Source organism: Stenella coeruleoalba (assembly GCF_951394435.1).
Source record: "Stenella coeruleoalba genome assembly, contig: scaffold_39, whole genome shotgun sequence".
Lineage (NCBI taxonomy): Eukaryota > Metazoa > Chordata > Mammalia > Artiodactyla > Delphinidae > Stenella > Stenella coeruleoalba.
In genome coordinates this window covers 2,551,543-2,567,449 of record NW_027646400.1, presented here as the reverse complement: position 1 = coordinate 2,567,449, position 15,907 = coordinate 2,551,543, and the positions used below count along the sequence as shown (strand labels likewise).

The 15,907-nt window shown below is 43.7% G+C and overlaps 1 long non-coding RNA gene across 6 annotated transcripts in view; it reads right to left on the bottom strand.

Annotated features, from left to right (window-relative positions):
* The window catches only part of LOC307181137, a 3,028,377-nt gene that overhangs the window by 605,547 nt on the left and 2,406,923 nt on the right, over window positions 1-15,907 (bottom strand). The window contains exon 13 of one of the 6 annotated variants that reach the window (XR_013825990.1): window positions 15,420-15,501. The exons of the other annotated variants lie outside the window; for them this stretch is intronic. This is a non-coding gene — a long non-coding RNA (uncharacterized lncRNA). The remainder of the gene's footprint in view (window positions 1-15,419; window positions 15,502-15,907) is intronic. 6 annotated transcript variants of the gene reach the window in all.

The following is a 15,907-nucleotide window of genomic DNA, read 5'->3' as shown; positions in this document are numbered from 1 at the left end:
GACTAGTAAGTATCTTAAAACCTATGGATTGCTATGTCTCCGAAAGAGAATCAAGCATGTGTACAGGGGCATAAACGCAGCAGTGATAGGATTGGAGAGGTTCGGTGAGCAAATGAAGACCCTTTGAAGTCATATTGCATGGTACCCATTCCACGGGTTTCAACTACCCAGGTTTAAGGTATTCTTCCTTCAGCTAAAACATGCATGTGGAACCTAGAGTATGATCAACCATGTGATCGGGAGACGTGTTCAAATATGTCTCAGTTTTCGTACCCTGGTACTCGGGTGCAACATTCCAGATGCTTTACTAACACTCTCCCCACTTGGAGAGTCAGGGCCTTTAACCTCCTGTTTGGCCCAGTTTGCAATTTCTGTGGAAGATGAACAGGAATAGCGAGAACCAATGAGAGGCTAGCTGGAGGTGTCTGGACGGGCAAATTTAACTCTCATTTCCCACCAGGAAGAGGAAATAACCAAAGGCTCAGCGTGCCGTACCGGAACCAGATTAGGGCCTGAAGACATCCTGCGGTGTTGCGGCCAGCTCAAAAGAAAGCGAGTTGAAGAAAGGAGCTCAGGGGCACTGTAATTCACAAACCTGCAGAGTTATAAATGACAGCTATCGTCCAAAAATAGACTGAAGTAAGCCTGCCAAGAGGACTTGAAAGCGGGGCAGAATTGCAGGAAACCGATTTCAGGAGGTAGACTGGAATTGCATTGAAAGCATAGGAAAAGAGGCAGAACGTCCACAATGATGCACTTGGCCAAAAAGGGCGTATGCGTTTTTTCCTGAATATATTCAGGAAAAAACGCATACGCCCTTTTTGGCCAACCAAGCAAGCTTGCAAAGGAAATCTGCACTACAATGAAGTCTCACTTCCCCCCGGTCAAAAGGGCCATCTGAAAAAAGTGTAAAATCCAGAAAGGCAGGACAGGCCATGGAGAACTGGGAGCCTTGTTATGCTGATGGGCGGGATGTAAATTGCCAACAGACACTCGGGAGAAGTGTATGGTGTTTCCTGAAACATCTAAAAAACAAAGCAACAGAACCTAGGGCACTTCCACTTATGGTCCTATAGCTTAGGGAAATTAAAATCAAAAAGACACAGCCACCCCAAAGTTTGGAACGGCTCTGTTTACAAGAAACTCGTTTACAGTACAAGTTCAACATCGAAGAAAGTGAAAAATGGATAAAGAAGTTGTGGTATTTACTTACAAAGCAATATCACTCAGCAATGAAATCTGTGTCATCAGGCCCTTAGCATCACAATGAGTGGATTCAGGTATGATGATTCTAACTGAAATAAGTCACACAGAAAAAGAAACATCATAAGATATCAGTAATACATGGAATGTAAACTTGGCTACACAGGAACTGAATTACAGAACAGAACAGGGTCTCAAATTTAGAAAACCAACTTATGCTTGCTTAAGGGGAAAGGTGAGTTGGGGTTCTGCATAAAACCAGAGATTGAAATGAGCACAGATAAAGTTCCTTAAGCCAAATATGGAATAGACAAGAGCTACTCCTTGCTCAACGAAATGGACTCAACACCGCATATTAAACGCCTAAGAATGTACCTGACTAGTAAGTATCTTAAAACCTATGGATTGCTATTTCTCCGAAAGAGAATCAAGCATGTGTACAGGGGCATAAATGCAGCAGTGATAGGATTGCAGAGTTTCGTGAGCAAATGAAGACCCTTTGAAGTCATATTGCATGGTACCCATTCCACGGGTTTCAACTACCCAGGTGTAAGGTATTGTTCCTTCAGCTAAAACATGCATGTGGAACCTAGAGTATGATCAACCATGTGATAGGGAGACGTGTTCAAATATGTCTCAGTTTTCGTACCCTGGTACTCGGGTGCAACATTCCAGACGCTTTACTAACACTCTCTCCACTTGGAGAGTCAGCGCCTTTAACCTCCTGTTTGGCACAGTTTGCAATTTCTGCGGAAGATGAACAGGAATAGCGAGAACCAATGAGAGGCTAGCTGGAGGTGTCTGGACGGGCAAATTTAACTCTCATTTCCCACCAGGAAGAGGAAATAACCAAAGGCTCAGCGTGCCGTACCAGAACCAGATTAGGGCCTGAAGCCATCCTGCGGTGTTGCGGCCAGCTCAAAAGAAAGCGAGTTGAAGAAAGGAGCTCAGGGGCACTGTAATTCACAAACCTGCAGAGTTATAAATGACAGCTATCGTCCAAAAATAGACTGAAGTAAGGCTGCCAAGAGGACTTGAAAGCGGGGCAGAATTGCAGGAAACCAATTTCAGGAGGTAGACTGGATTTGCATTGAAAGCACAGGAAAAGAGGCAGAACGTCCACAATGATGCACTTGGCCAAAAAGGGCGTATGCGTTTTTTCCTGAATATATTCAGGAAAAAACGCATACGCCCTTTTTGGCCAACCAAGCAAGCTTGCAAAGGAAATCTGCACTACAATGAAGTCTCACTTCCCCCCGGTCAAAAGGGCTATCTGAAAAAAGTGTAAAATCCAGAAAGGCAGGACAGGCCATGGAGAACTGGGAGCCTTGTTATGCTGATGGGCGGGATGTAAATTACCAACAGACACTAAGGAGAAGTGTATGGTGTTTCCTGAAACATCTAAAAAACAAAGCAACAGAACCTAGGGCACTTCCACTTATGGTCCTATAGCTTACGGAAATTAAAATCAAAAAGACACAGCCACCCCAAAGTTTGGAACGGCTCTGTTTACAAGTAACTCGTTTACAGTACAAGTTCAACATCGCAGAAAGTGAAAAATGGATAAAGAAGTTGTGGTATTTACTTACAAAGCAATATCACTCAGCAATGAAATCTGTGTCATCAGGCCCTTAGTAGCACAATGAGTGGATTCAGGTATGATGATTCTAACTGAAATAAGTCACACAGAAAAAGAAACATCATAAGATATCACTAATACACGGATTGTAAACTTGGCTACACAGGAACTGAATGACAGAACAGAACAGGTTCTCAAATTTAGAAAACCAACTTATGCTTGCTTAAGGGTAAAGGTGAGTTGGGGTGCTGCATAAAACCAGAGATTGAAATGAGCACAGATAAAGTTCCTTAAGCCAAATATGGAATAGACAAGAGCTACTCCTTGCTCAACGAAATGGACTCAACACCGCATATTAAACGCCTAAGAATGTACCTGACTAGTAAGTATCTTAAAACCTATGGATTGCTATGTCTCCGAAAGAGAATCAAGCATGTGTACAGGGGCATAAACGCAGCAGTGATAGGATTGGAGAGGTTCGGTGAGCAAATGAAGACCCTTTGAAGTCATATTGCATGGTACCCATTCCACGGGTTTCAACTACCCAGGTTTAAGGTATTCTTCCTTCAGCTAAAACATGCATGTGGAACCTAGAGTATGATCAACCATGTGATCGGGAGACGTGTTCAAATATGTCTCAGTTTTCGTACCCTGGTACTCGGGTGCAACATTCCAGATGCTTTACTAACACTCTCCCCACTTGGAGAGTCAGGGCCTTTAACCTCCTGTTTGGCCCAGTTTGCAATTTCTGTGGAAGATGAACAGGAATAGCGAGAACCAATGAGAGGCTAGCTGGAGGTGTCTGGACGGGCAAATTTAACTCTCATTTCCCACCAGGAAGAGGAAATAACCAAAGGCTCAGCGTGCCGTACCGGAACCAGATTAGGGCCTGAAGACATCCTGCGGTGTTGCGGCCAGCTCAAAAGAAAGCGAGTTGAAGAAAGGAGCTCAGGGGCACTGTAATTCACAAACCTGCAGAGTTATAAATGACAGCTATCGTCCAAAAATAGACTGAAGTAAGCCTGCCAAGAGGACTTGAAAGCGGGGCAGAATTGCAGGAAACCGATTTCAGGAGGTAGACTGGAATTGCATTGAAAGCATAGGAAAAGAGGCAGAACGTCCACAATGATGCACTTGGCCAAAAAGGGCGTATGCGTTTTTTCCTGAATATATTCAGGAAAAAACGCATACGCCCTTTTTGGCCAACCAAGCAAGCTTGCAAAGGAAATCTGCACTACAATGAAGTCTCACTTCCCCCCGGTCAAAAGGGCCATCTCAAAAAAGTGTAAAATCCAGAAAGGCAGGACAGGCCATGGAGAACTGGGAGCCTTGTTATGCTGATGGGCGGGATGTAAATTGCCAACAGACACTCGGGAGAAGTGTATGGTGTTTCCTGAAACATCTAAAAAACAAAGCAACAGAACCTAGGGCACTTCCACTTATGGTCCTATAGCTTAGGGAAATTAAAATCAAAAAGACACAGCCACCCCAAAGTTTGGAACGGCTCTGTTTACAAGAAACTCGTTTACAGTACAAGTTCAACATCGAAGAAAGTGAAAAATGGATAAAGAAGTTGTGGTATTTACTTACAAAGCAATATCACTCAGCAATGAAATCTGTGTCATCAGGCCCTTAGCATCACAATGAGTGGATTCAGGTATGATGATTCTAACTGAAATAAGTCACACAGAAAAAGAAACATCATAAGATATCAGTAATACATGGAATGTAAACTTGGCTACACAGGAACTGAATTACAGAACAGAACAGGGTCTCAAATTTAGAAAACCAACTTATGCTTGCTTAAGGGGAAAGGTGAGTTGGGGTTCTGCATAAAACCAGAGATTGAAATGAGCACAGATAAAGTTCCTTAAGCCAAATATGGAATAGACAAGAGCTACTCCTTGCTCAACGAAATGGACTCAACACCGCATATTAAACGCCTAAGAATGTACCTGACTAGTAAGTATCTTAAAACCTATGGATTGCTATTTCTCCGAAAGAGAATCAAGCATGTGTACAGGGGCATAAATGCAGCAGTGATAGGATTGCAGAGTTTCGTGAGCAAATGAAGACCCTTTGAAGTCATATTGCATGGTACCCATTCCACGGGTTTCAACTACCCAGGTGTAAGGTATTGTTCCTTCAGCTAAAACATGCATGTGGAACCTAGAGTATGATCAACCATGTGATAGGGAGACGTGTTCAAATATGTCTCAGTTTTCGTACCCTGGTACTCGGGTGCAACATTCCAGACGCTTTACTAACACTCTCTCCACTTGGAGAGTCAGCGCCTTTAACCTCCTGTTTGGCACAGTTTGCAATTTCTGCGGAAGATGAACAGGAATAGCGAGAACCAATGAGAGGCTAGCTGGAGGTGTCTGGACGGGCAAATTTAACTCTCATTTCCCACCAGGAAGAGGAAATAACCAAAGGCTCAGCGTGCCGTACCAGAACCAGATTAGGGCCTGAAGCCATCCTGCGGTGTTGCTGCCAGGTCACAAGAAAGCGAGTTGAAGAAAGGAGCTCAGGGGCACTGTAATTCACAAACCTGCAGAGTTATAAATGACAGCTATCGTCCAAAAATAGACTGAAGTAAGGCTGCCAAGAGGACTTGAAAGTGGGGCAGAATTGCAGGAAACCAATTTCAGGAGGTAGACTGGATTTGCATTGAAAGCACAGGAAAAGAGGCAGAACGTCCACAATGATGCACTTGGCCAAAAAGGGCGTATGCGTTTTTTCCTGAATATATTCAGGAAAAAACGCATACGCCCTTTTTGGCCAACCAAGCAAGCTTGCAAAGGAAATCTGCACTACAATGAAGTCTCACTTCCCCCCGGTCAAAAGGGCTATCTGAAAAAAGTGTAAAATCCAGAAAGGCAGGACAGGCCATGGAGAACTGGGAGCCTTGTTATGCTGATGGGCGGGATGTAAATTACCAACAGACACTAAGGAGAAGTGTATGGTGTTTCCTGAAACATCTAAAAAACAAAGCAACAGAACCTAGGGCACTTCCACTTATGGTCCTATAGCTTACGGAAATTAAAATCAAAAAGACACAGCCACCCCAAAGTTTGGAACGGCTCTGTTTACAAGTAACTCGTTTACAGTACAAGTTCAACATCGCAGAAAGTGAAAAATGGATAAAGAAGTTGTGGTATTTACTTACAAAGCAATATCACTCAGCAATGAAATCTGTGTCATCAGGCCCTTAGCATCACAATGAGTGGATTCAGGTACGATGATTCTAACTGAAATAAGTCACACAGAAAAAGAAACATCATAAGATATCAGTAATACATGGAATGTAAACTTGGCTACACAGGAACTGAATTACAGAACACAACAGGGTCTCAAATTTAGAAAACCAACTTATGCTTGCTTAAGGGGAAAGGTGAGTTGGGGTGCTGCATAAAACCAGAGATTGAAATGAGCACAGATAAAGTTCCTTAAGCCAAATATGGAATAGACAAGAGCTACTCCTTGCTCAACGAAATGGACTCAAAACCCCATATTAAACCCCTAAGAATGTACCTGACTAGTAAGTATCTTAAAACCTATGGATTGCGATGTCTCCGAAAGAGAATCAAGCATGTGTACAGGGGCATAAACGCAGCAGTGATAGGATTGGAGAGGTTCGGTGAGCAAATGAAGACCCTTTGAAGTCATATTGCATGGTATCCATTACACGGGTCTTAACTCTCCAGGTTTAAGGTATTCTTCCTTCAGCTAAAACATGCATGTGGAACCCAAGTATGATCAACCATGTGAACGGGAGACGTGTTCAAATGTGTCTCAGTTTTCCTCCCCTGGTACTCGGGTGCAACATTCCAGATGCTTTACTAACACTCACCCCACTTGGAGAGTCAGCGCCTTTAACCTCCTGTTTGGCCCAGTTTGCAATTTCTGCGGAAGATGAACAGGAATAGCGAGAACCAATGAGAGGCTAGCTGGAGGTGTCTGGACGGGCAAATTTAACTCTCATTTCCCACCAGGAAGTGGAAATAACCAAAGGCTCAGCGTGCCGTACCGGAACCAGATTAGGGCCTGAAGCCATCCTGCGGTGTTGCGGCCAGCTCAAAAGAAAGCGAGTTGAAGAAAGGAGCTCAGGGGCACTGTAACTCACAAACCTGCAGAGTTATAAATGACAGCTATCGTCCAAAAATAGACTGAAGTAAGGCTGCCAAGAGGACTTGAAAGTGGGGCAGAATTGCAGGAAACCGATTTCAGGAGGTAGACTGGAATTGCATTGAAAGCATAGGAAAAGAGGCAGAACGTCCACAATGATGCACTTGGCCAAAAAGGGCGTATGCGTTTTTTCCTGAATATATTCAGGAAAAAACGCATACGCCCTTTTTGGCCAACCAAGCAAGCTTGCAAAGGAAATCTGCACTACAATGAAGTCTCACTTCCCCCCGGTCAAAAGGGCCATCTGAAAAAAGTGTAAAATCCAGAAAGGCAGGACAGGCCATGGAGAACTGGGAGCCTTGTTCTGCTGATGGGCGGGATGTAAATTGCCAACAACCACTCGGGAGAAGTGTATGGTGTTTCCTGAAACATCTAAAAAACAAAGCAACAGAACCTAGGGCACTTCCACTTATGGTCCTATAGCTTAGGGAAATTAAAATCAAAAAGACACAGCCACCCCAAAGTTTGGAACGGCTCTGTTTACAAGAACCTCGTTTACAGTACAAGTTCAACATCGCAGAAAGTGAAAAATGGATAAAGAAGTTGTGGTATTTACTTACAAAGAAATATCACTCAGCAATGAAATCTGTGTCATCAGGCCCTTAGCAGCACAATGAGTGGATTCAGGTATGATGATTCTAACTGAAGTAAGTCACACAGAAAAAGAAACATCATAAGATATCAGTAATACACTGAATGTAAACTTGGCTACACAGGAACTGCATTCCAAACCAGAACAGGGTCTCAAATTTAGAAAACCAACTTATGCTTGCTTAAGGGGAAAGGTGAGTTGGGGTGCTGCATAAAACCAGAGATTGAAATGAGCACAGATAAAGTTCCTTAAGCCAAATATGGAATAGACAAGAGCTACTCCTTGCTCAACGAAATGGACTCAACACCGCATATTAAACGCCTAAGAATGTACCTGACTAGTAAGTATCTTAAAACCTATGGATTGCTATGTCTCCGAAAGAGAATCAAGCGTGTGTACAGGGGCATAAACGCAGCAGTGATAGGATTGGAGATGTTCGGTGAGCAAATGAAGACCCTTTGAAGTCATATTGCATGGTACCCATTCCACGGGTTTCAAATACCCAGGTTTAAGGTATTCTTCCTTCAGCTAAAACATGCATGTGGAACCTAGAGTATGATCAACCATGTGATCGGGAGAAGTGTTCAAATATGTCTCAGTTTTACTCCCCTGGTACTCGGGTGCAACATTCCAGACGCTTTACTAACACTCTCCCCACTTGGAGAGTCAGTCCCTTTAACCTCCTGTTTGGCCCAGTTTGCAATTTCTGCGGAAGATGAACAGGAATAGCGAGAACCAATGAGAGAGTAGCTGGAGGTGTCTGGACGGGCAAATTTAACTCTCATTTCCCACCAGGAAGAGGAATTAACCAAAGGCTCAGCGTGCCGTGCCAGAACCAGATTAGGGCCTGAAGCCATCCTGCGGTGTTGCGGCCAGCTCAAAAGAAAGCGAGTTGAAGAAAGGAGCTCAGGGGCACTGTAATTCACAAACCTGCAGACTTATAAATGACAGCTATCGTCCAAAAATAGACTGAAGTAAGGCTGCCAAGAGGACTTGAAAGCGGGGCAGAATTGCAGGAAACCGATTTCAGGAGGTAGACTGGAATTGCATTGAAAGCATAGGAAAAGAGGCAGAACGTCCACAATGATGCACTTGGCCAAAAAGGGCGTATGCGTTTTTTCCTGAATATATTCAGGAAAAAACGCATACGCCCTTTTTGGCCAACCAAGCAAGCTTGCAAAGGAAATCTGCACTACAATGAAGTCTCACTTCCCCCCGGTCAAAAGGGCCATCTGAAAAAAGTGTAAAATCCAGAAAGGCAAGACAGGCCATGGAGAACTGGGAGCCTTGTTATGCTGATGGGCGGGATGTAAATTGCCAACAACCACTCGGGAGAAGTGTATGGTGTTTCCTGAAACATCTAAAAAACAAAGCAACAGAGCCTAGGGCACTTCCACTTATGGTCCTATAGCTTAGGGAAATTAAAATCAAAAAGACACAGCCACCCCAAACTTTCGAACGGCTCTGTTTACAAGAACCTCGTTTACAGTACATGTTCAACATCGCAGAAAGTGAAAAATGGATAAAGGAATTGTGGTATTTACTTACAAAGCAATATCACTCAGCAATGAAATCTGTGTCATCAGGCCCATAGCAGCACAATGAGTGGATTCAGGTATGATGATTCTAACTGAAATAAGTCACACAGAAAAGAAACATCATAAGATATCAGTAATACACGGAATGTAAACTTGGCTACACAGGAACTGAATTACAGAACAGAACAGGGTCTCAAATTTAGAAAACCAACTTATGCTTGCTTAAGGGTAAAGGTGAGTTGGGGTGCTGCATAAAACCAGAGATTGAAATGAGCACAGATAAAGTTCCTTAAGTCAAATATGGAATAGACAAGAGCTACTCCTTGCTCAACGAAATGGACTCAACACCGCATATTAAACGCCTAAGAATGTACCTGACTAGTAAGTATCGGAAAACCTATGGATTGCTATGTCTCCAAAAGAGAATCAAGCATGTGTACAGGGGCATAAACGCAGCAGTGATAGGATTGGAGAGGTTCGGTGAGCAAATGAAGACCCTTTGAAGTCATATTGCATGGTACGCATTACACGGGTCTCAACTCTCCAGGTTTAAGGTATTCTTCCTTCAGCTAAAACATGCATGTGGAACACAAGTATGATCAACCATGTGAACGGGAGACGTGTTCAAATATGTCTCAGTTTTCCTCCCCTGGTACTCGGGTGCAACATTCCAGACGCTTTACTAACACTCTCCCCACTTGGAGAGTCAGCGCCTTTAACCTCCTGTTTGGCCCAGTTTGCAGTTTCTGCGGAAGATGAACAGGAATAGCGAGAACCAATGAGAGGCTAGCTGCAGGTGTCTGGACGGGCAAATTTAACTCTCATTTCCCACCAGGAAGAGGAATTAACCAAAGGCTCAGCATGCCGGGCCGGAACCAGATTAGGGCCTGAAGCCATCCTGCGGTGTTGCGGCCAGGTCACAAGAAAGCGAGTTGAAGAAAGGAGCTCAGGGGCACTGTAATTCACAAACCTGCAGAGTTATAAATGACAGCTATCGTCCAAAAATAGACTGAAGTAAGGCTGCCAAGAGGACTTGAAAGCGGGGCAGAATTGCAGGAAACCGATTTCAGGAGGTAGACTGGAATTGCATTGAAAGCATAGGAATAGAGGCAGAACGTCCACAATGATGCACTTGGCCAAAAAGGGCGTATGCGTTTTTTCCTGAATATATTCAGGAAAAAACGCATACGCCCTTTTTGGCCAACCAAGCAAGCTTGCAAAGGAAATCTGCACTACAATGAAGTCTCACTTCCCCCCGGTCAAAAGGGCCATCTGAAAAAAGTGTAAAATCCAGAAAGGCAGGACAGGCCATGGAGAACTGGGAGCCTTGTTATGCTGATGGGCGGGATGTAAATTGCCAACAACCACTCGGGAGAAGTGTATGGTGTTTCCTGAAACATCTAAAAAACAAAGCAACAGAACCTAGGGCACTTCCACTTATGGTCCTATAGCTTAGGGAAATTAAAATCAAAAAGACACAGCCACCCCAAAGTTTGGGACGCCTCCGTTTATAAGAACCTCGTTTACCATACAAGTTCAATATCACAGAAAGTGAAAAATGGATAAAGAACATGTGGTACTTACGTACAATGCAGTATCACTCAGCAATGAAATCTATGTCATCAGGCCTGTAGCAGCATAATGAGTGGATTCAGGTACGATGATTCTAACTGAAATAAGTCACACAGAAAAAGAAACATCATAAGATATCACTAATACACGGAATGTAAACTTGGCTACACAGGAACTGCATTCCAAACCAGAACAGGGTCTCAAATTTAGAAAACCAACTTATGCTTGCTTAAGGGTAAAGGTGAGTTGGGGTGCTGCATAAAACCAGAGATTGAAATGAGCACAGATAAAGTCCCTTAAGTCAAATATGGAATAGACAAGAGCTACGCCTTGCTCAACGAAATGGACTCAACACCGCATATTAAAAGCCTAAGAATGTACCTGACTAGTAAGTATCTTAAAACCTATGGATTGCTATGTCTCCGAAAGAGAATCAAGCATGTGTACAGGGGCATAAACGCAGCAGTGATAGGATTGGAGATGTTCGGTGAGCAAATGAAGACCCTTTGAAGTCATATTGCATGGTACCCATTCCACGAGTTTCAACTACCCAGGGTTAAGGTATTCTTCCTTCAGCTAAAACATGCATGTGGAACCTAGAGTATGATCAACCATGTGATCGGGAGACGTGTTCAAATATGTCAGTTTTCGTACCCTGGTACTCGGGTGCAACATTCCAGACGCTTTACTAACACTCTCCCGACTTGGAGAGTCAGTCCCTTTAACCTCCTGTTTGGCCCAGTTTGCAATTTCTGCGGAAGATGAACAGGAATAGCAAGAACCAATGAGAGGCTAGCTGGAGGTGTCTGGACGGGCAAATTTAACTCTCATTTCCCAGCAGGAAGAGGAAATTACCAAAGGCTCAGCGTGCCGTACCGGAACCAGATTAGGGCCTGAAGCCATCCTGCGGTGTTGCGGCCAGCTCAAAAGAAAGCGAGTTGAAGAAAGGAGCTCAGGGGCACTGTAATTCACAAACCTGCAGAGTTATAAATGACAGCTATCGTCCAAAAATAGACTGAAGTAAGGCTGCCAAGAGGACTTGAAAGCGGGGCAGAATTGCAGGAAACCGATTTCAGGAGGTAGACTGGAATTGCATTGAAAGCATAGGAAAAGAGGCAGAACGTCCACAATGATGCACTTGGCCAAAAAGGGCGTATGCGTTTTTTCCTGAATATATTCAGGAAAAAACGCATACGCCCTTTTTGGCCAACCAAGCAAGCTTGCAAAGGAAATCTGCACTACAATGAAGTCTCACTTCCCCCCGGTCAAAAGGGCCATCTGAAAAAAGTGTAAAATCCAGAAAGGCAGGACAGGCCATGGAGAACTGGGAGCCTTGTTATGCTGATGGGCGGGATGTAAATTGCCAACAGACACTCGGGAGAAGTGTATGGTGTTTCCTGAAACATCTAAAAAACAAAGCAACAGAGCCTAGCGCACTGCCACTTATGGTCCTATAGCTTAGGGAAATTAAAATCAAAAAGACACAGCCACCCCAAAGTTTGGGATGCCTCTGTTTACAAGAACTTCGTTTACAGTACAAGTTCAACATCGCAGAAAGTGAAAAATGGATAAAGAAGTTGTGGTATTTACTTACAAAGCAATATCACTCAGCAATGAAATCTATGTCATCAGGCCCTTAGCAGCACAATGAGTGGATTCAGGTATGATGATTCTAACTGAAATAAGTCACACAGAAAAAGAAACATCATAAGATATCAGTAATACACGGAATGTAAACTTGGCTACACAGGAACTGAATTACAGAACAGAACAGGGTCTCAAATTTAGAAAACCAACTTATGCTTGCTTAAGGGGAAAGGTGAGTTGGGGTGCTGCATAAAACCAGAGATTGAAATGAGCACAGATAAAGTTCCTTAAGCCAAATATGGAATAGACAAGAGCTACTCCTTGCTCAACGAAATGGACTCAACACCGCATATTAAACGCCTAAGAATGTACCTGACTAGTAAGTATCTTAAAACCTATGGATTGCTATGTCTCCGAAAGAGAATCAAGCATGTGTACAGGGGCATAAACGCAGCAGTGATAGGATTGGAGAGGTTCGTGAGCAAATGAAGACCCTTTGAAGTCATATTGCATGGTACCCATTCCACGGGTTTCAACTACCCAGGTTTAAGGTATTCTTCCTTCAGCTAAAACATGCATGTGGAACCTAGAGTATGATCAACCATGTGATCGGGAGACGTGTTCAAATATGTCTCAGTTTTCGTACCCTGGTACTCTGGTGCAACATTCCAGACGCTTTACTAACACTCTCCCCACTTGGAGAGTCAGTCCCTTTAACCTCCTGTTTGGCCTAGTTTGCAATTTCTGTGGAAGATGAACAGGAATAGCGAGAACCAATGAGAGACTAGCTGGAGGTGTCTGGATGGGCAAATTTAACTCTCATTTCCCACCAGGAAGAGGAATTAACCAAAGGCTCAGCGTGCCGTGCCGGAACCAGTTTAGGGCCTGAAGACATCCTGCGGTGTTGCGGCCAGGTCACAAGAAAGCGAGTTGAAGAAAGGAGCTCAGGGGCACTGTAATTCACAAACCTGCAGAGTTATAAATGACAGCTATCGTCCAAAAATACACTGAAGTAAGGCTGCCAAGAGGACTTGAAAGCGGGGCAGAATTGCAGGAAACCGATTTCAGGAGGTAGACTGGAATTGCATTGAAAGCATAGGAAAAGAGGCAGAACGTCCACAATGATGCACTTGGCCAAAAAGGGCGTATGCGTTTTTTCCTGAATATATTCAGGAAAAAACGCATACGCCCTTTTTAGCCAACCAAGCAAGCTTGCAAAGGAAATCTGCACTACAATGAAGTCTCACTTCCCCCCGGTCAAAAGGGCCATCTGAAAAAAGTGTAAAATCCAGAAAGGCAGGACAGGCCATGGAGAACTGGGAGCCTTGTTATGCTGATGGGCGGGATGTAAATTACAAACAGACACTCAGGAGAAGTGTATGGTGTTTCCTGAAACATCTAAAAAACAAAGCAACAGAGCCTAGGGCACTGCCACTTATGGTCCTATAGCTTAGGGAAATTAAAATCAAAAAGACACAGCCACCCCAAAGTTTGGGACGCCTCTGTTTACAAGAACCTCGTTTACAGTACAAGTTCAACATCGCAGAAAGTGAAAAATGGATAAAGAAGTTGTGGTATTTACTTACAAAGCAATATCACTCAGCAATGAAATCTATGTCATCAGGGCCTTAGCAGCACAATGAGTGGATTCAGGTATGATGATTCTAACTGAAATAAGTCACACAGAAAAAGAAACATCATAAGATATCAGTAATACACGGAATGTAAACTTGGCTACACAGGAACTGAATTACAGAACAGAACAGGGTCTCAAATTTAGAAAACCAACTTATGCTTGCTTAAGGGGAAAGGTGAGTTGGGGTGCTGCATAAAACCAGAGATTGAAATGAGCACAGATAAAGTTCCTTAAGCCCAATATGGAATAGACAAGAGCTACTCCTTGCTCAACGAAATGGACTCAACACCGCATATTAAACGCCTAAGAATGTACCTGACTAGTAAGTATCGTAAAACCTATGGATTGCTATGTCTCCGAAAGAGAATCAAGCATGTGTACAGGGGCATAAACGCAGCAGTGATAGGATTGGAGAGGTTCGGTGAGCAAATGAAGACCCTCTGAAGTCATATTGCATGGTACCCATTCCACGGGTTTCACCTACCCAGGTTTAAGGTATTCTTCCTTCAGCTAAAACATGCATGTGAAACCTAGAGTATGATCAACCATGTGATCGGGAGACGTGTTCAAATATGTCTCAGTTTTCGTACCCTGGTACTCGGGTGCAACATTCCAGACGCTTTACTAACACTCTCCCGACTTGGAGAGTCAGTCCCTTTAACCTCCTGTTTGACCCAGTTTGCAATTTCTTGGAAGATGAACAGGAATAGCGAGAACCAATGAGAGACTAGCTGGAGGTGTCTGGACGGGCAAATTTAACTCTCATTTCCCACCAGGAAGAGGAAATAACCAAAGGCTCAGCGTGCCGTGCCGGAACCAGATTAGGGCCTGAAGCCATCCTGCGGTGTTGCGGCCAGGTCACAAAAAGCGAGTTGAAGAAACGAGCTCAGGGGCACTGTAATTCACAAACCTGCAGAGTTATAAATGAGAGCTATCGTCCAAAAATAGACTGAAGTAAGGCTGCCAAGAGGACTTGAAAGCGGGGCAGAATTGCAGGAAACCGATTTCAGGAGGTAGACTGGAATTGCATTGAAAGCATAGGAAAAGAGGCAGAAGGTCCACAATGATGCACTTGGCCAAAAAGGGCGTATGCGTTTTTTCCTGAATATATTCAGGAAAAAACGCATACGCCCTTTTTGGCCAACCAAGCAAGCTTGCAAAGGAAATCTGCACTACAATGAAGTCTCACTTCCCCCCGGTCAAAAGGGCCATCTGAAAAAAGTGTAAAATCCAGAAAGGCAGGACAGGCCATGGAGAACTGGGAGCCTTGTTATGCTGATGGGCGGGATGTAAATTGCCAAGAACCACTTGGGGGAAGTGTATGGTGTTTCCTGAAACAACTAAAAAACACAGCAACAGAACCTAGGGCACTTCCACTTATGGTCCTATAGATTACGGAAATTAAAATGAAAAAGAAACAGCCACCCCAAAGTTTGGAACGGCTCTGTTTACAAGAACCTCGTTTACAGTACAAGTTCAACATCGCAGAAAGTGAAAAATGGATAAAGAAGTTGTGGTATTTACTTACAAAGCAATATCACTCAGCAATGGAATCTGTGTCATCAGGCCCTTAGCAGCACAATGAGTGGATTCAGGTATGATGAGTCTAACTGAAATAAGTCACACAGAAAAAGAAACATCATAAGATATCACTAATACACGGAATGTAAACTTGGCTACACAGGAACTGCATTCCAAAACAGAACAGGGTCTCAAATTTAGAAAACCAACTTATGCTTGCTTAAGGGGAAAGGTGAGTTGGGGTGCTGCATAAAACCAGAGATTGAAATGAGCACAGATAAAGTTCCTTAAGCCAAATATGGAATAGACAAGAGCTACTCCTTGCTCAACGAAATGGACTCAAAACCCCATATTAAACGCCTAAGAATGTACCTGACTAGTAAGTATCTTAAAACCTATGGATTGCTATGTCTCCAAAAGAGAATCAAGCGTGTGTACAGGGGCATAAACGCAGCAGTGATAAGATTGGAGAGGTTCGGTGAGCAAATGAA